The following is a 22,167-nucleotide window of genomic DNA, read 5'->3' as shown; positions in this document are numbered from 1 at the left end:
TGTGGAGTGCACAAAAACGATGGATTTAGGCGCGGATCCTTGTACTGGGGTGAATGTATGACATTGTTCTACATTCTGTCCATCAACTGTGTTTTTTGCAATTTTCACCCCGAGTGGGCTGGGTATGCTCAGACGTGAGTCCCAGGCTCTCCACACCACTGGAGTCAAGCTATCCAGGCTGATGAAGGCTGATAGCCAGAAACCGGTCCTTGGATGCTTGATTACGGTCTGGGAAAGACATGGCTTGGTAGTTCGGACTGGACTGTTCCCATGAGGCACAGGGTCAGAGCTGATTTGCATATAGCCAGTGTCTAACCCAGGGTGGTGTGGAGTGCAAAAAAACGATGGATTTAGGCCCAGATCCTTGTACTGGGGTGAATGTATGACATTGTTCTACATTCTGTCCATCAACTGTGTTTTTTGCAATTCTCACTTAAAACATGTCCTAATTTTTCTTTCTACAATCCTAACCACAATTTCTAGGACAAAATGAACCCCCTCATTGTATTCCTTTTTAAATTAGATGTTTTAAGTGTTACCAGTTTATTCCAATCAAGATGACTTTGATAGAGCACAGGCTCACCTGCTTGTTAGGATAGGTGCAGACCAGAATCAGGACAAATACGGACCAAATTGGATCAGGACAGGACCACCGCAGGTCAGGACCGGTACCCACAGCTAAATTGCAACACCAGCGTTACACTCCTCTCTGCAGCTAACAGTCTGACCCCAATTGGGTTATCGAGCATTCTCCCACAGAATCCCAATTCGGTTATCAAACTCCTTCTCAGAACCTCGATTGGGTTATCGAATCTTCTGACAGAGTGCTCCGCCAGCACCTCTGTTCTCAATCACCTATTGAGTGCGTTGGGTCAGTGATAGGTCAGCTATTCGGACAAGTCGGACAATCTAGCTAGCTAAGCCTACCTTAGATATACCATTTTCCAGAGCAGTGTACCACCCCCAATGATGCAAGTTTGTGTATTCCCTCAATTTGATTGGGTAAAAGTTGAGGAGAGGTCATCACACCATACCAGTTATGAGGTCACTTGATTCAATAATGCAAATTATCTTTCCCGCCCATAACTTTATTTTCCCATGGATTTTATTCCACCCAACAATGGATGTTCTAATAGTAAATACAATGTTAAACAATTAATCAATTGCCTTCCTCGTGGAGGTTCATAAGGTCGGATTCCCAGGCGCATCACAGGCAAAACCGTAGTTGGCAGGGTTTCAATGCCATGGCTTGTGGACTCGGGGATTTCAGTACATGCGCAGTCGCGGGACCCAAGATTGAGCAACATTGTACTTGATTGGTCCAAACATGAGCTAATAGCTAAATCAAAAAGAACAGTTTTAAAACAAAGAATAAATGAATGCACTGTATACCACTTATCTCTACTCTTTTGCCATTACTTTATTTTAACTACAGAATTAGGAATTAAGCAGAACAAACAGTTCAGTAAAAGCCGCAATGCAAGCGTTAGCATGTGAAAACATAAAGCAGCGATCTTTAGTTCTAGTGCGCAGAAGCAAAGATTTCCCCCCAAAGCAGAGAATATGTCATATCACGCGAGTGTGACAGACGCATGCGCACCAAAGTTCCCGCGTTGCGACTGCCATTTAAGGTCACTCGAGTTACTATTAGTAAAAAGCACATTGTAAAGCTTCCCCTAGATACTCGAAATGTTGTGTGGTGCATTATTAGTAAGACAAAATATGTTTATTAGTGCATTATATATTATTTTGAGAGGGTTGAATCCAAGCAAGTCTCTTTACGAGCGAAACCTTGCTCCATCAATCCCCTCTTTGATGATATTTTATATCATCACAAATTACAGAAAAAGATGCCAATATTTCCACATTTACTCATTTCTATTTCTTCAAACACTCTTTTAGGTTTTTCCCCATTATTCATGTGGAAGTTTTTCATTTACTTATACAAATCCCCATTTAATTCTTCAAGCTCAACTTCATTGAAGTTTCTTTTCTTCCCTTTCCTATTTACTTTATATGTCTTTCTATGTTTGTGACATTTGCAACAAATAATTATCCCTAAAATCAGTAGGGCTACTCCCAGCAGTGGCATCAGTATTTTACCTACAAAACTCTTTCCTACATTAGAAAACCAACTACCTATACAGGAGAGACCACTAATTAGTCTCTTCCATGCACTGTCAACCTCCAGTGGTTTCAATTCTTCTCTGAAATGTGCAATGTTTCTTGCATATTTTCCAATTTCAACACTTTCGTCTGGAATGTAAGTGCAACAATGTTGTGTCTTCAACATTCTACAGACTCAGCCCTCATTTGCCAATAATATATGAAGAGCACGTCGATTTTATAAAACCATTGATCTCACCGCAAATAGTTTGATATTGATCATTAAAAATCCACTAGCAGTGTCAGTCAATAAGCGATCTACCACCGTTGACAATTTGCAAATTCTTTGAGTATTCAGAGCCACTCTCACTGAAGGTATTATTGCACTAAATATGTCACCTACTATTTCAGCAAACGTTGCTCTTTTAGTAAGTGTCAAACCATTAGTTTATTCATTGCTTCCAGTGATTTTCTCTACATGGTACACCTTTGGGAATACTATTCCAAAGTAGCAACTCCCATACCAGTGATCAGGCAACTTAAAATAGACCTTATTCCTGCAAACATAAGAAATCCCAGGAAATACAGATTCAGTCCCATCTTTGACACCCCAACCCCCAATTACTTTGAAATTATGTTCACAGTCACTGGAACCAATGAATATATTGTTATAATAATCTATTTTCTCCCTATGGAGTTTCCCTTTCTTTTCGAAATTCAGCAACATAGCAGCTTGAGTCCTGCCATGAGAGGTATACTTTTTATTTTCAGCCCATTTAGGAATCTTTCGGTTATGATCAGAGGCTTTTCTATGGAAATCCTGTCTCCTTTTCTCTACTAAATCTAAAAACATCTTTTCTTTCTCGTGTAATATGTATGTTAGATTATCTTTATGAGTCTTAGCTATATCTATTGATCTTACTGACCCATGAAGTGTGTAAAATCTCTAGTACTAGAAATACGATTTAAATTTCTGCGTAAAGGAACTTCAGAAAAGATTACATCACAATTGGAATAATAATACTGTAATTTTCAAGTTCTATAAAACAAAATAGCTAAAATGCTACATGAAATACCATATCTAAGGGGTAAGTGATGATAGGTGACCCCTTCAGCTACTGATGTGGGCATTATAATGCACAATCACTGATCTCCATAGCTTCTACATAATGTACTAACAAATTAGCAAATACATTTAAATGAGTACTATTTCTAGCTCTTCTATAATGTAAATCTCCCTCATCTAGTGCTTCCTAACCTACTCCAGTTTGCTTAAGACTAACTGCTTTCTCATGTGTATGTGTATCTATTTTCTTAGGTGAATCTACTTGCTCAGGTATATTAGCGTTATTCTGCATTTCTTTACTCATTAAGTAAGGTATAGCTAATGTCAATCCAAACCATACCATAACTACTATCATTATACTACTTGTGCATATTCTACAACATGTCTTTAGACAATTTCTTTTCGGTCTTCCATTAACATTATAATCAGCCATTTCTGACTAAGGAGACCGTATCCCCTCTTTGTAACTTCCCCACAGAATTTAACCTGTGAATCTTTTCTCAAGTTGGTCTCACTTCTTCATCAGCCTGATAAAAAATCAGTTTGTCATCACTTAGTTCCAGATTTTTGAAACCCTCAAGTAGGACGCACGTCCATTCAGGTCCTTTGAAGTTGTTATTCAGACTTTTTAAACGTGGACTTCTCCTTCTTGGTTGCTCTGTGAATGGTCCAGCTTGGCTTGATACTTCATTTACTTGTTCTGGTTCTTCATTTATTATTTTAAGGTGTAATATCAGTCTTTTGAGAAATCCAGGCCACTTATCTCCCTTTCTGAGTCTTTTAGCTGGCACTGTGCTTTGACTTTCTTCAGATGCTCTTTTATTTTTGTTCAGTTGTGGCACTACTTGTTCTTCGTCAACTTCTGAATTCCTCTCTATCTGACCTGCTCCAGGTCTTATTTTTGTTTCTTCTGCCTGGATACTAATCTGACCTTGTTCAGGAGTTTGCTGTATTTGACTTTGGTTTTGAGTTTGACTTTGTTCGCCTTCTTCTTCCTGAACACGATTTTCTACCCCTATCTGGTCCTGCCCAGGTCTTTGGATTTCTTGATTGTCTTCTGCCTGAGTTTTTGCCCTAATACCTATCTGTCCCTCCTCAGACTCAGGATTCTGGCTGGAGTTTCAGATGTCTGAGTATATTGATCTTTTCTTATCTGGTCCTCCTCAGAATTACAATTGGCTTGGATTTTTGTAATCTGAGTACATTCTTCTATTTCTTATTCGTCCTCACTATCACTCTGTCTATCTAGATAGGTTTGACTTCTGGTTCTCACATATTCTGCAGGTATGTCAACTACTGGAATCCATTCATATTGACTGGTGCTCGGTTGCTCTTCATTAACTACTTTGCGATCAACTTCTCGAGACCCCTCAGCTGCACAACCTTGAGCTTCTACTTCATCAGGTTCTGTCACACTCTTGGTGTGACTGGCATGGATCCAATTCAGAATTCTCCTGCACTTCACAGCTGTGGTGGTAAAAAAAATCACTTAATGTGGCTCTCCCCACCTTGGTGCTAGGCAAGATTCTCGAGTATGTTCTTTTATCACTACCCTGTTATCTGGATTCAGATCATGTGCTGGAGTTGATTGTCTGACTACAGCATCTTTCCCAACCTGGTGAGAGATAGAATATACTTGGTCAGCCAGTTCTTTGCAGTACTCGAGTACCAAATCATCATATATATTTATCAGCTTGTTTCCTAGTACCCATGCTTGCCTCATCACTCTTCCCATGAGTATTTCATGGGGACTCAAGCCTGTCTTTCTGTCTGGAATGCTTCTGAGTCCCATCAGAACAAGAGGTAAAGCATCAGGCCATTTCAATAGGGTATATTCATACATGACTTGATTGTGCCATTCAGTTGTTCTACCACTCCAGAAGCCTCTGGGCGGTATGCACAGTACAGCCTTTGCTCAATTTGGAATGCTTAACAGATCAGATGAATTATTTTATTATTAAAATAAGACCCTCAGTCTGATTCAATTGTTACTGGAAAACCGAAACGTGGTATGAGTTCCCTCAATAGTAATTTAGCTACAGTGATGCTATCATTCCTGCGGGTTGGATAGGCTTCCATCCATTTTGAAAACAGGCAGACAATGACAAGGACATACTTCAGTCCTCTGCAAGGGGGTAACTGGATGACATCAATCTGTAGTCGTATTAAGGGTCCTTCAGCCTTTCCAATCTTTCCTGGCAATACTACAGTTATCTTACCAGGATTCATTCGTTGGCAGGTTATGCACCTCTGGTAAAGACTCTCTGCTACATTTCTGAATCTCACATTGAACCAACTCTGTCTAAATATTCGAATCATCGCATCTCTATCTATGTGTGAACTTCCATGATCCATCCTAGCCATAGGCGAAAGCTTACAATCTGGTAACACAGTTCTCCCATCAAGGTAAATATTAACACCATCCTCAACCCTTCTTCAACATCCTATTTTCTCCCACTCTTCCTTTTCCTTCATTTCTGCCTCATTTTGCAAATCTCTCACTTCTTCACATGTTTTCACTCTCTCAACCAACATAAGTTGGCATCTGTTTCCACATGCATCCATTTTCTTATTAATTGCCATCTTATGTTTGGCACAATGCTGGGCTACTTGGTCAGCATATCGGTTACCTGCTGTCATTTTGTCATTTCCAGATTGGTGAGCAGCACACTTGACCACAGCCACTTTTTTTGGTAATTGAATTGCTTCTAGCAAGTCTTTTACATAATGTCCATTTTTAATAGGAGAACCAGAAGAAGTCAGAAACTCCCTTTGCGTCATGCACAACTTTGTAACCATACTGACTATCAGTGTATATGGTTACTTTCCAATTTTTCCCAAATTTGCAGGCTCTTGTCAAAGCAACTGATTTGGCTACTTGTGCAGACTTGACTCCAGGTACGTAGAATGCTTCAACTGGACCCCACAAAGTACACACAGCATATGCAGCACTCAATCCTCCTTCCTCACAGCACTAAATCCTCCTTCCTCATGTCTCATGAATGAGCCATCCACAAATAACTCATATTCTGAAATTAACAATGGCTTTTCTTTTATATCTGGACGGGGCTTAGTAATGTATTCTGTGAGGTCGATGCAATCATGCTCGACTTCCCCTTTCACCTCTTCAAAGTGTGAATCAGGTGACAGTGTGGCTGGATTTAAGACAGTGCATCTGGCAATGGTCACATTCCCTGCACCTAGAAGGATTCGTTCATACTTAGTCAGCCGACTAGGAGTCAAATACTGAGTATGTGTTCTGGTTAACATAATCACTATTGAATGTGTGACAAACACTGTTACAGGGTTTCCCATAATGATGGATTCACTTTGCTCAAGACTCATGCAGGTTGCAGTTACTGCTTTCAGACATCCTGACAATGCAGATGCCACTGGATCTAGTGTGGATAAAAAATATGCCACAGGACATCTCATTAAACCATGAGTTTGGGTCAGAACAGACAATGCACAATTGTCAGGCTCATCACAGAACAATGCACATTTCTTTGAATATTCAGGCATCCCTAAGGCTGGAGCTGAGCAGAGACAGTCTTGCAGCTTCAAAAAGGCAGTCATGCTTTCGTCATCCCACTCTACTGGGTCTTTTGCTCTTTTAGTTGTCATTTGTATCAGGGGTTTAGCTAGGACTGCAAATCCCACAATTCACTGCCTGCAGTAACCTACAACTCTGAGGAACATTCTGATTTCTTTCTGTGTTTGTGGTAGATTCATGTTTCTGATTATCTTGATTCTTTCAGAAGTAACTCGTCTGACACCTCTCTCTATCTGGTACCCCAGATACTTTACTGATGTGGTGCACAATTGTAACTTCTCAAGTGACACTTTATGCCCTCCTTCAACCAAATGATTAAGCAATGCAATGGTATCAACAACACAGTCATTTTGAGTTTTAGACGCCACCAACTGGTCGTCTATATACTGCACCAGGACAGACTGTCCGGGCAGGACCAGAGATTCAAGACATTTTTTCCATATCTGATTGAAAATCGATGGACTCTCTGTGTACCCCTGAAGAACACGATTCCAAACGTAAACATGGTCATCGAATTTTAGCAAGAAAATAAATTTGCTATCTGGATGTAATGGTATGGAGAAAAATGCATGGCACAAATCAATTACCGTGAACCATCCAGCTCCCCATGGTATCTGATACAGGACACTCGAATTTGGCACAACTGGTCAACATGGGACGACAATTTCATTAACTTTGTGGAGGTCTTGTACGACCCTATATTTTCCGCTCGGTTTCTTTATGCCAATTATATGTGAATTACATGGACTGCCCATAATTTCTTGTAAAATGCGTTGCTCAACCAAACGCTTTATTTCTGCTGCAACACCTGCTTTTATTTCTGGGCTCATCTTGTATTGTCGAATATTTGGGTTAACTGCACCTTCTTTTACTGTCACTTTTACCGGGTCAACATTTGCCTTTAATCCTACATCTTTCCCAGTGAAATCCCACGCTTCAGGATTCACCGTATGCTGTAATTCTTTTGGGAGATCTTCCACTAGCATCTTTTTAATTTCAGTTTCTTGTTTGGCTAACATTAATTTATAAACTCCATCTTTATCTGGGGTTTATTTATTTATTTATTCATTTATATCATTTGTAAAGCGCATGAATCACCCCAAATGGGGTATCTCCATGCTGAGGAAGTATAGAGGTAGGACAAGCAGTAATTAGAAAAGCAGGGTTTTACGTTTTTCTGAAGCCTGGGTAGTTAGTGGAGACGCGGATATCCAGGGATAGTTGGTTCCAAAGTTTAGGGGCAAGGTAAGAGAATGAAGTTCCTCCCAATCTGGTTTGCCTGATATGGGAGATGACAAGAAGGCCGTTCCCTTCTGAACAAAGGGTACGCGATGGTGTGTATTTGACCAATTTGTCGGCCAGATATACAGGACCCGTCTGGTTTAGGCCTTTGAATACTATGCAGCAAACTTTTAAATGGATTCTTTTGCGTATGGGTAGCCAGTGGAGCTTACGCAGTAGGGGAAGTGAGGAGGCACGGTAGGATACACTGGTTACCAGGCGGGCTGCTGTGTTCTGCACCACCTGTAGACTATGTAAGGCAGATTCCTTGGTGGAGATCAGCAAAGCATTGCTGAAGTCCAGGCGGCTAAGTACCAGGGCATGAATCAGCTCTTGCGTGTTGAAGAAGGGAGGAAATGGAAGACCTTACGGGGCAGGCTGAGAGCATTTAAGCAAGCTTGTTTGGTTGCTGCTATGTGCTCATCCAAATTCAATTCGTTGTCAATTAGGACTCCTAGATTTTTAAAAACTCGCTTAGGAGATGGTGCCGGGCCTAGTTCCTCTGGCCACCAGCTAGGGGACCAGCTGGTGACTGCATCTTTGAAGAGCATTATTTATGTTTTTCCTGCGTTTAGCTGCAGGAAATTGCTGCTCATCCAGGATGTTATTGGTTTCATTCCTTCCGCGAATATGTTTTGAATGTTGGGGGTGTCCTTATTGCAAGAGAGAGAAATTGGGGTAAACCCTATGTTCCTAAGGAGTGCTGCTAGGGGGGGCGACATACACATTAATAAAAAGGGAGGGGCTAAGACAGGAGCCCTGGGGTACCCCTTTAGTTACTAAGGTGGTCTTGGATTTGAAAGGTCCGAGGTTCACTGTTTGGGTTCTGCCTTTGAGAAAGTCCCTCAACCAATCTAAGGCTGTGTGCTGAATGCTATTAGAGTGCAGTCTATCCAGCAGAATCTGCTGTGATATGGTGTCGAATGCGGCGGACAAGTCGAGCAGTATTAGAATTAGTGCTCGGCCGGCGTCTGCCTGCATTCTAATGTCATCTTTTACATTAACCAGGGCTAATTCGGTGCTGTGCCTGGGACAAAATCCTGCCTGAGTGTGATCAAGACAGTTGGAGGATTTGATAAATGCAGATAGATGTGTGTTAATGTGCTTTTCCAACAGTTTACTGTATAGGGGGACCAGTGAAATGGGTCAGTAGTTGGTTATGACATTAGGAGGCAATTTGAGGTTTTTCCTGCTAGCCATACTCTGAGCAGCTTTCCATTTTTTAGGGAGTTTACCTTCTTTAATAGAGCTGTTGAGAATGAACAGAGAGGCTTGGCCAGTTCAGCTGCAAGTTTTTTGGCAGTTTTAGCTGGAATTAGGTCCTTGGGAGAACCTGATTTGGCAGATTTTAATAAGGATTCTGTGTCCTCTATAGTGAGCAGAGGGAATTCTTTTAAAGTGAACAGTCTGGGTGGGTCAGGGGCATTGTCAATCATCAGGTTGTAACTGGAGTTGGTGTTGGAAGTAGTTAGCTTGTTGTAAATGTCCTCAATTTTTTGTGAAAAGTGATCAGCTTGTTGTATAGCGTTTTAGGACCCTAGTGTAATTTTCCTAATTCATGCCCTTATATAGGTATAATTCACATTACCCTTATATAGTCATAGAAATCATACCCATGTTTAGACATAGACCATGCGGTCCTAATACAGGCATGGCTACTTCCACTAGTTCCAAAAAGCCACAACGATTTCTTGGAAAACTCGCCTTCAGCAGTCAGGGATATCCCCTTTCTTGAATATTGATTTATCCTAGAAAGCATGGCGTTTTCAAAGAACTACCGTTCTTTGGTGATGTTATTATGTCTGACCTTACGTCAATCCAGGCACCTTCAAGGTATAAATATGCCTACACATGCCCTAGCAAACACACAGTGGTTTGGAGCAGTTCGACTATCTACTTGCTCGACACAACTCGCTACAGCAAGTGCCGAAGGAAGCTGACCCTCCAGCTGACGCACTGACAGAGAGGCTGCCTTTCTCTCGCTGAGAATCCAGCTCCAGTGTTTCCAAGCTTCCCTTGCGAGTGTTGGGAAATCGAGTCCGGAGTCAGAGATACCAGACCTCCTTCATTCTAAACCAAGGTACGGAGCTGATTAGACCCTAAGAGAAATCTTGGATAGATTCTTGGCAAAGAAACTAAACCTATGCTACACCTCTCTTACTTCTTCCCTCGTAGTAGACTTAGGTTAGGTGCATTGGGGTACATTGGGGTCGGCATATTTTAGAAGTACCAGTTGAGTACTTTTAGTCTTTGTTATTTATGTATGTATTTTATGGCTTAGAAACCATACCATGCTTTTACAGTATTATTTCATAATACTCTTCTTCCTGTACGCATTATACTTTACAGTCAGTATTACGATTGTAGCAGTTAATTTCTTCTGCATGAGAAAGAAGACTGTTCAATAAATACTTTTATTGAAAATGCCTGTCTCTCTATTTCTCTGCACCTCTGGTGAAACGAAGCATGCACGATTGACTGAGTGAAATATCTATCTATTGTTTCCACGACTCTGAAGATCAGTTTTATTCTTGGGAAAACAAAGTTGTCATATTTATGCAGTTGTCAGAAACTAATCCCTTCTTGTGTATGTGATAAAGTTTCTAGTGACCTCTGAGCTAGCTGGCACTCACAATTCAGTCTAATATATTCGATAGAGACCTAGGGCTAGATGTAGGTAACTTCAATTTACCGACTCATAAATACCGAATTTTACCGATTCGGTATTTATGAATCGCTAAATTAGAAGGAGGTAGATGTAGGTAAATTCTATTTTTGAATTACCGAATCTATAAAAATCGGTATTTACCGAATCGGTAAATACCGATTCGGTATTGCCCATTGATTCCTATGGGCCTTGAAGCCTATAGGAATCCATGGGCAATACCGATTCGGTATTTACTGAATCGGTAAATACCGAATCCTGCAAGGGTGCAGGGGGTGTCACTTTGACACCCTCCAGCACCCCTAATACAGGCACGTGTAACATGTGGCACACATACATGCCCTAAGGGCATGCGTGTGTGTCACATTGCACAGGTGTGCATGCACAGATGTGCATGCACACCTGTATTCAGTATTTTACAACCCAATAGGAATGGGTGGTAAAATACCGACTCTTAAGGGCCTGTGGCACTCTGTGAAGTGCCCCCTACATCTCATTTACAGATTCGGTAAATTTACCGATTCTGTATTTTACCGATTCTGTATATTTACCAAATCGGTAAATTCACCGATTCTGTAAATGAGATGCCCCCTACATGCCAAATCCTAAATACCGATTCAGAAAAGGGGGTGGTGATGACTCTGTCCATCACCACCCCTTGTTGTAAATATTTTTGTCCACCCTAAGCGTGGAAGGGTATACTCAGATGTGAGTCCCTTGCTCATTGCACCATCAGGATTCAAGCAAGCCGGGCCGAAGACGGCTGAAATGCCAGAAACCGGTCCCCGGAAGCTTGTTTCCTTCCCAGTGTAAGAATTGGCTTTTGTAGTCTGGTCTGCCCTGTTCCCATGATGCACTGGGCCAGGGACAGACTAATTTGCATACAGCCAGGTTCTGAAACTGGGATGGTGCAATGAGCTAAAAAACGGTGTTGGATCTAGCCCTGATCTCTTGACTGGGTGAGAGTATTCTGCTTAATTCAGAGACTCTGTCCATCACCACCCCTTGTTGTAAATATTTTTGTCCACCCTAAGCGTGGAAGGGTATACTCAGATGTGAGTCCCTTGCTCATTGCACCATCAGGATTCAAGCAAGCCGGGCCGAAGACGGCTGAAATGCCAGAAACCGGTCCCCGGAAGCTTGTTTCCTTCCCAGTGTAAGAATTGGCTTTTGTAGTCTGGTCTGCCCTGTTCCCATGATGCACTGGGCCAGGGACAGACTAATTTGCATACAGCCAGGTTCTGAAACTGGGATGGTGCAATGAGCTAAAAAACGGTGTTGGATCTAGCCCTTATCTCTTGACTGGGTGAGAGTATTCTGCTTAATTCAGAGACTCTGTCCATCACCACCCCTTGTTGTAAATAAATCCTAAATACCGGTCGGTAACGGCCGAAATCGGCCGTTACCGACCGGTATTTGGGCTCCTACATCTGGCCCTTAGTCGACTTAAGTCCAAGTCACATCTATAGGATATATTTTTCCAATGGGCAGAGCCTATTGGGAATTTAGGAACTACACTACAAGCTATGTTGTCGAATAGCAATTGGGTTGGTTCTTCATCAGGATTGCAGGCTTTGGGGTCAATAAAAGGCTTAAGAATGTGAAACAGAGTTAGTTTTAGATGTGTTATCTGATTGCTCAATTTGGGTGGCTATGTGATTTTTCCGAGTGGATTTAATATTTTATGGTATGTATCTAAGGCCGATTTGTACTTTCCCTTGTCCATAGGGTCTTTGGTTCGGTGCCATTGACGTTCAAGCTTTTTACATTTGCTTTTCTCTGATCGAAGATCCGACGAGTACCAGGGAGTCTGGATGCGGGTAGAGGCCACAGAAGATTTTTTCTCAGGGATCAGAGCATCAATGGTGTATTTGATGGAATCTTGGAAAGTCGTCAGGCATTTATCAACTGTGTCCAAAGGTGATGGATAGAGAGGGATAAATTCTTCAGGAATTAGTAGATTTATAGATTGTATCAGATGAGTTGGAGAGGACCTGGTCCAGGGCATGGCCTGCGATGTCTGTGGGGGCATCAATTCTTTTAGTGAGGCCTAGGGCTGACATTTCCCTCAGAAAAGAACCGGCCTCTGAGTCCAAAGGGTCCTCACTGAGGACATTGAAGTCACCCAGAAGAAGAAATTTGTTGGAGAAATCACATCTATCATAAAGTTTCGAACCCCATTATTCGCAAAACATGGATTTAATCCAATTTGCATTTTTAACACTTCCCGCCTTAAACGGTATCTGGGTAACCGGTCTACTTAAGGAAAATGTTGATCATTTTCCTAAGCCATGGTCATATGGGCCACTGAAGTTTTCCGCGAGAGATACTCCCGATCATGTATGCGAGACATTTCAGATCCCAATGACCTGAGTTCTTTCTTGTCTATTATCACATGGCCTTGCTGCGAGCATATCCTCAAGCCTAGCGTCCCATACGCTTCACTTATTGATGCCCTAGTCTCTTTCGCCCAGAGCAACTCACTAATGGCAATTTCACCTTTACACCATTGGGAAATTTTAAGAGACTCCCCTGACCCTAAAAGCTGCCAAAAGCGTATCAGGGGCATACAGGCTGGTGTGGCCCAGGAGTTAATTCCCAGCTCAAGTCTTGCTGCCTGTACCATTGATGATTTAGGCAGCGAGAACAAGCTTTTTAGGATATTTCCCTACTCGTTATCCCAGGAGCTCTTACCACTTAAATACAGTACCTCTGCCCCATACAGAAATTGTGGAGGGACCATTGCGTGGTAGGCCTTTATGACCGGCCTATCGGACATTTCTCCGTAAACACTATTAAATCTTTTTAGGCCCTTCACAGAAGCCGATGCCCTCATTTTTAAAGCTTCCAACTGGGTAAACCATTTCAGGGTACTCATAAACCACATTCCCAGATATCTGTATTCTGTTACCCTCTTAAGCAGATCTGTGCCAAGATACCATGGGAACTTTATTTTTCTTCTCCCGAAACAACATTTTTGTCTTCTCCATGTTCACTACTAGTTTTTTATTTAGGCAGTATTCTTTAAACCTGTTCAATTTTCTCTGGAGGTCTATCTCCATCTGGTCCATAATCACCAAATCATCTGCATATAATAAACAGGATATATGATTTCTTCCCAATTTCGGACTAGCCCCTCTAACCTCTCTTAATTTTAATGGCAGGTCAGCTAAGAACAGGGAAAAGATTAAAGGGGCAAGTACGCACCCCTGCCTCAAGCCATTTCCAATTTGGATCCTCTCAGATAATCCTCCCTCCTCATCCAAGATTATCTGAGCCCAGTTTTCAGTATGCAATGCTTGGATCAGGGCTAATAAATCACCATGTATTTCATAGCCTACCAGGGTTGACCACAGCTGCTCCCTGCCCACGAGATCGAAGGCTGCACGGAAGTCCATGAAACAGCAGAATAAATTACCCCTCTGATCTATCGACTTCCTTGCATGGACCAGAGAGCAAAGCAGTGATCCACCGTTGAATGACCTTCTTTAAACCCACCCTGTTCTAGGGGTACTATCTGTTTCTCATCTGCCCAATCCTTTAGCAAACCTAAAATTGCTTTGGAAAATATCTTTTCACCTATGTCCAGGAGGTTTATCAAATGATAGTTTTTAGGGGGATTTACGTCGCCTTTTTTAAGTATTGGTCTAACATTGGCCCCTTTCCAACTATCTGGAATAATTCCAGTTTTTAATATCCCCTGGAACATATTCGAGAAGAACTCGGCCCACCATTCTCGATTTGTTTTTATAATGACTGCTGGTAAGTTATCTGGACCGGCAGCTCGTGTTAAATTTAAGCCTAGATATTATGCTCCTAATCTGGCCTGGGGAGAAATGCTCCTTTACTTCTTCCCTTACTCCAGGCCAGCTATTGGCTATTTTTTCCACCCTTGGCCATTTACCATAGATCTCCTCAAGATAAGTCACCCACTTATCCTCTGGCACAGAGTACTGCAGGGTCTCTACAACTTTCCCCGTACATTTTTGTATTAATTTCCAAAAGCCTTTCACATTTTTTTCTTCAATTACTTCGAGTAATTTCACCCAACATTTATCCTTATAGGATCTTTTTTTATCTCTAATAATTGCCTTGTATTTTATCTTTAATTTCCTAAGTTCTGATGATGCTACTTCATTGTATCTACCTCTAAGGCGTCTCTCTTGTTGCTTAATACCGGCCTTTACTTTCCGGCAATCATCATCAAACCAGGGTTTATTATTAGGATGTGATTTAGCTTTACTTACTAACTCGTGTTTGCTACGTTTGATTTTTATCCTGAGGCATTCAACCAGTTGCCTTATTATGCCCTCATACCAGGATATGTCTTCTCCAAGTAGTAAGTTATCCAATTCATCTGTTAGCTGGAGTGCACTCAGTTTCTTTATATAGTCTTCGCTAATCCGAGTAGTAAGTCGCTTGGGTGTTTAACCTCTACTTGTAACACTTTTTGTCTCTGCAGGGCGCTGTTTATCTGTAATTCTGCCAGCAGTGGGTAATGGTCACTACCCTCCAGCCTGAGTATTTCAAACTGTTTAATTAAGTGGAAGCTTCATGTCTGGATAAATGCGTAATCTATAGGGCACTTTTGCTGCCCTATTTTAAAAGTACGCTTAGCGGGCCGATCCGCTTTGTTTCTTCCATTAGCACAGGCCAGGCCCGTAGCCCCCAGCAGCTGACCGAGCTCGACATCTTGGGTTGAGATGTCGCAACTAGGGAACTTAGCAAACTCTATATTATATACTCTTAGCAGGTCACTCTGCCAAGCGTCAGTTTTTTTGGGCTTTAATCTATGGTTGAAGTCACCCAGTATCAAGAGCACATCTGTCGGGTAGCTGTCATATAAACCCTGCAGGTCCTTTTTTAGGCATTCCAGGTCAGCCTTATACTAATTTATTTTTCCTTTCTGTATGTACACATTTATAATACATAAACTTTGGCCCCCTAACATATTATTTAAAGTCCGCACTCTACTACCTAATGCCCAGTTACACTTGAGATCGAGGGGTTCTGTAAATGTAAATGTAAATGTATAGGCATTTATATAGCGCACTACTTACCCGTACGGTCCCAAGGCGCTTCGACCGCTGCGAAACCCTTCCTGGCTTCCCTGAGAGATGGTCCCTTAATGGGTATCTCCAGGGTGAGACCAGGCATCCCCGGCGGTCTGGTGGGGCCGTTAGTGAAGATGAGGCAAGCTAATGCCCAGAGTTGCCGAGTGTGAACGCTGATCAGAGTGGGCACCGAGGCGAGAGAATTATCGAGTCCGCTGACCCTGGTCCAGAAACCTGCCGCGCCGGGAATCGAACCCTGGTCCCGGGCCGTCCTCTGCTCTCGGGTCTGCCGCCTCTAACCAGTGAGCCACACTACTTCACTTGTCTCTAGCTATCCTTGTTGAAACCAACGTCATCTGACCACCTAAGTTCTTTCTTGCAGGCATTACAAGGTGAGTGAAGCCTACGGTAACAGGAGTTTCGTCGCACAGCCAAGTTTCTTGTAAACAGATTATATCGGTTTTCCTTAGAATGTTTTTAAAGTTTTCCTGTACCAATATTCTTTTATATCCATTAACGTTCCAAGACAAGATGGATAGACTGTGCAACAACCCTACTTTCTAATCAATATTACTCAAATACCCATCTTCCTCACAATTCATATATGCCAATTCTCTATGTCTATTACCGACCAGGACATCTTCAATGTCCCCCCCAACTTTTAGGAAATATAGTAATTTCAAGAGCTTCCTTCTTACCCCGACCCGAACTGATCATTTTTATTTGTAGTTCTCCCAACCCGCATGGTTCTTGAGGAATGATTTCCCTTGTTTGTCCATCAGCACATCCTCCCTTTTTAGAATTCTAATTCCTTCCCAAAGCATCTCAGCTTCCGCCTTTTCCATTTCAACTTTTTCTAGAGCTGAGTGAAGTAGAACCCTTGTTATTTCTTCCCCCTTACTGTTAACCATAAACCCCACTTCTTTTAGGTCTTCAGTACTAACATATCTTAAACTAGGACATTTTGCAAAGTCAGAGAGGAGCTGGGAACGATTCAGAGGGTTTATTTTCTTAATTCTTTTCCCCCCTTTCCCTGTCCTATTGGTTCAACAAATATCCAGGTATCTGCAGGCCTTTCTATGTGCAACTCTTGTGGGATTTCATCTGGCTTTACTTTCCTTCTTTGCCTATTTGATTCTTCTCTAACTTTATTCCTGAGACCCTTCCCGGGAATTGAGTTACTAGGCCCTGCTCATAAGGACATCTCCATCCCCCATTTTGGTGCTGCATTCTCCTTTTCCTCCGGGTGTTTCCTCAAGATATCCTTCTCGCTTTTTTCCATGCTTTTCCCTGTTTTCCACCTAGGTTGTCCCTCGGGACTACTGGTAAATTCTCCTATATCTGTGAAGCTTAACTTTTTAGTTTCTGGCCTCACTACCTTATCAATTGGTCTTTGTTCTGAGTTTACCCCATCCCGTTCTCCTGTTGCTTCGCAGGTTGGCATTTAGATAAGGCCTTATTCCCTTTCCTTCGCCACATTGTATTTTGCCTTATATACCTCCTTTCCCCATACCTCTTTATAATCATGGGGCAATGGGATATATATTCTGTTTGATCATCCTCTTTAAAGACAGCTCACCGTTGCCACTGCTTTCCCCCTATCTGCTTTATTTTCCTCCTGGGCTTCTACTGGCCTTACTAGTGAGGGCATCCAGCTTTTAATCTGTGCCAACTCCCCAATCATATCCTTAAACTGGTTGCCTTGTGTTTTTAAAATTTCATTATTTAAGACTGAGACCTCAAAAATGCCCTGCAAGGTTTTCTGGAGCATTAACATAACCTCGAGCGTAGATAAACTGGAGGAACTTGTCACCTCCAGACTATGTAGAGGCAGGCCTGACAGGTCAGTTTGGAAGACGGCTGCAATGCCAGAAACCGGTCCCCGGAAGCTTGTTTCCTTTCCAGTAAAGAATTGGCTTGGTAGTTTGGTCTGCCCTGTTCCCATGAAGCACTGGGCCAGGGACAGACTAATTTGCATCTAGCCAGGTTCTGAACTGGGATGGTGCAGTGAGCTAAAAAACGGTGATGGATCAAGCCCTGATCTTTTGACTGGGTAGGAGTGTTCTGCTTAATTCAGATACTCTGTCCATCACCACCCCCCTTTTTGAATCAGGTCAGTTTGGACAGCATAAGAGTTATCCAGTCTTTCTTTCCCACTTGTGCAAGATTCCCTCCAGGCGGGGTCTTGCTCACACAAGGATTTACTTCGATTTATTCTTCCTTCCTCCACCACCTCTACTTCTATATCCTGCGTATATATCGACTGAAACAGCCGTGGCGAAGAGGACAAACGAGGTTCCATCCGTATCTCAGCAATGTTAAAATTGGACTGGTTCAGAGATTCCACGCTTATAGCTGCCAAGTCCTCTATAATTTGCGGGGTCTCTAGCGCGCTTATCTCCTTACATGATGTCTCCTTCACTTTAAAATGTTTACCTAAAAAATCCTTAATAGATTTTGATACTGCCGATCCCCCTTTTGCCCCTGCTGACTTAGAAGTTGTCAGTGCTATTGGTGAGATTGAGCCCGGTGCGCTGATTGCTGCTGTTCTACTACCAGTGGGTGTCGCCTTATCCACATTTACATCATTCAGTCCTTTAGGTAGTTCAGTTAAATCTTCCGTCCTGGAACTTTTATTCCCTAATTTCTTGAGATTTTTCGGGACTCTACGGGGTTTGTTTTTCCCTAGGGCCATTTCCTTAACTTTCCTTAGCTCCTGACACCCACAAAGTTAGGATGAGCTTCTTCTTCGCTTTATTTAACTTGCACAGCTTTATGGATAGACAACTACACCCCCTCCCTATGCACTTTATATAATTCCCCTTATTTTATTGGAGAGGGGAAAAAATTTATCTTCCACTTACCTCTGTTTCTGTGGGCCCGCACTCTTGCCTCCACCACTTCTCAACTACAGTCTCACTTTCCAATTCTCCAATCAAAAATCCAAGCCGGATTCACAACTACTTCTGCACCTTAGACTGCTGCGAATTTCAAGTGTCTTCAGTGCCAGCGGCTAACCTTGCAGCTTCTTATATATGGCATTCATCCTCCTGGGTATGTTTTGCCTGCCGCTTATCTTTTTTAATAAGCTCTATCTCCACACACGTTGTACTGCCGTTACACAGCATGCGCCCTGCGCTTCACGCGCCTCACGCGCCTCACGCGCCTCCCATTGTATGGCTCGTACTATTTAGCCTTCTGGCAGGCGGGAAATGCGGGCTCCACGCCCTCGCTGGCCTCTGTGGAATAGACTCCTCGCGGCCCCCGCACACGCTGTACTCTCTCTTTGCTCTTTGCTCCACGAGGCGTTCGGCGTTTGATGGCGGCTTCGAAGCCGGAAGTCGGGAGTGAGGCTGGGAGGTGGGAGGCTCTGCGAGTGGTCGTACGTAGCCGACACAGAACAGAAAGGGAAGTGGTTCAAAAGTCCTTAATTGTTTTAGATACTTTTCCTCAAGGTCAAATAGTATGCATCACATCCTTTGTTTGGAAGTTGTCCAATAGCAATCCTGAAAGGTCAAATTTTGTTCCTAAAATTTTGGCTTTAAGAATATTAGGTAACAATTTGGTAATTCTTTAGGCAAACGTTGTTTAAAAACCAATTGACTATCATTGCAATGTATCCAACCTTTCTCACATTTTAAATAAGCAGTGTAATGTCCAGATGTTGTAGAAGGACCATCATGAAAATAATTGCTAGAGCTGCAAAAGTTCTTCCTGATATTGATACTTGAGTAGCTACAACATTTTTAATTAAAGTTTCCAATTTTCTTCCATCAGCTATACAACTTTGCATCATTAAAATTATATACTGTCCATATATTTGTATAAATAATCTTGATGACCTTTCTGATTTACATTGCTACACTCCATGTTTTGAGTTGCTCTTCTAACTAGGTTGTTAACAGAAACTGATTGACAGTCTGGTAAAGTCAAATAAATGAATCTTTCAGTGTCTATGTTAGTGTAGTGCTAAATGTAAACAAACAATTTTCACAATAATGTTTCCATTTATAAGAAAGGCCAAAAAGATTTTCAATATCTATACCTTCATTTTCCAATATAACAAGCATATACATTGCATCTCAGGGCACACAAGCGTTTCATCTCCTTGGCACTATTAATGGCAAAGAGGAGCATAGCCATGCACTGGCGATCCCCCGCGGGCCCCCCTTGGCGGCATGGGTGGGGGCGTTTTGTAAGTGGGCGGAGGAGGATGCTTTACGTGAAGAAGAGGTTAAGGGGGCCCGGAAACTTCCCATCTCCATGGAGTGGGCCATGCTTATACACAGCTTGAAACAGCTGACACAGGAGAGAGCTCCGGAAACTCCCCCGCCCAGTTACGCCACCCCTGGCCCCCCGATGCAGTCACGATCCCAGTCCTTCGGCCTCTCTCTGATAACGATTCCGCGATACACCTAGTCACGTCCAGTCTCACCAGACCCATACCGCCCCCTTTCCTACGCCCACATGCTTCTTCCCCTAGTTTATACCCCACACGTTTCTTGCTACTGCTAGCACACGGACCAAACGGACCCGACCCAAACGCCACAGTTCCCCCATTCTCCTCAACCTCCACTGTTGTTTGTGCACTCTATTGTGTATATGTCTCATGATATGGTCTGTATTGTGCAATATCGAAATGCTAATAAAAACAAGTTTAAAAAAAAAAATAACAAGCATATACCTTAAATATTCCTGACAATCTTGCTGAATATTCTGTGTAAATTGAGTACAACCAGAACATATGTCCAATAGATTTCGAATATCAGAAACACTTTCTATTTCACTTTTATCACTACTACATTTCTCATAAACAGAATACAACAGCGAACAAAATCTTTTTTCCCGATTTTCAACAATTTGCTGTTGCAAACTTTCAAGAAAAAAACAACATTAACAACTACATTTGCAGAGCAGTTGACACCCAAACTATTTTCAAATTCAGAACCAACAATCTCTTCAACAGTGTCATTTTTCTTTTTGCTTGCAATCACAACTTTATCTTGTTTTTTCTGTCTCTATACCTTCACTACAGATATTCTCATATCTTCTTTTTTGACCTACCTCACGCTTTTCAAATACTGGATATTGACCTAAATTGGGAGCATATTCTCCTTCTTCTTAACCTATTGTACTCTTTCACACAATTTGCATCTGCACTAATCTTTCTCTCATCAAAATCAATCAAGTACAATCCAGATAAAGTTATGACCCGAGACAAAGCAACATATGCCATACCCTCTTTAAACACGGTACTTCCAATATTCACCAAAGCACTATCTACACTTAAACCTTGAGATTTATGAATGGTCACCGCATTCGCCAAAGAAACAGGAAACAGCTTTCTGCAAACATATAAATATTTTCTAAGCAAAAACCGAGCTGAACAACGACTGAATTGTTGTACTTCTTCAATTTGATCAACTTTGATTTTCAAAAATTCAATAACATCTCTATTTGGATAATTAATTAAATCAACAACTTTACCCATTGCTACATTACTAAACCTTTTTCCACATTCAAATTACATCGTAAAATTACCCGACAGTTTATACATGCATATAGATTCTTTTCTAAACCAGCAGTTTTAGATATCGATTTCTCTAAAGAATCCAATTTTGTCTTCAACTTTTCTGTCAACGTAATAGTGATTCCTTCATTCTCTATTTTATCAATAGCTTCCAATTTTATAATTTCTTCATTTTCCAGCTTTAAAATGTCTTCATTAAATAGAGAACAGTCAGGCAGTGTTGACATTTACAGATTACAGATTTGTTTTCTGCAATTCTTATACATACTTTCTCAGGAACAATATTTTCATTTGGAAATAAATTGTAAAGTAAACCTCTCTGTAAAGCTTGTTTGCCATGTTCAGTCACTTTTCCAATTCTTATATCTTGAAGAATAGTTCCATAATCAGCATCACTTGCCTGTCGCATATTTGTAATAAGTTCCTTATATTCAAAATATGACCAAATGTTAACATTTCCAATGTTACCCAAAGACTTTCCTGTATCTTCATGTGCAAGTGTTTTGAATACTGGTTGTCCTTTTACCGGAGTAAGTTGTAGTAGATCTCCAAAAACGATGATGTGTTTTCCTCCAAATAACACGTCGTACTCTGTTCTTAAATGCACAAAGATAAGCGTTAAGTTTTATACCATGCTTACCTCATCAATAATGAGAAGTTTCATTTTCTTTAATACTCTTGAAACTTCACAACAAGCTTCTCCAGATAGCTTGTGGTATTCCAATTTGTTTTCATGCTCTACTGGTAGCATTAGTAAACGATGTAAAGTAATTCCTTTAATATTGTGAGCTGCCAACCCAGTTGGAGCAGTGACAACACAAGACAAATGTGATTCAGTTCTTTTCTGTAGAAAAGTTATATTTACTTTAATTACAAAATGTTTTCCTGTTCCAGCATGTCCACTCATGTACA

This window comes from Lissotriton helveticus, chromosome 1_1 (assembly GCF_964261635.1).
Source record: "Lissotriton helveticus chromosome 1_1, aLisHel1.1, whole genome shotgun sequence".
NCBI lineage: Eukaryota > Metazoa > Chordata > Amphibia > Caudata > Salamandridae > Lissotriton > Lissotriton helveticus.
The sequence above is the reverse complement of the archived record's forward strand: the minus strand, read 5'-3'. Positions refer to the sequence as shown.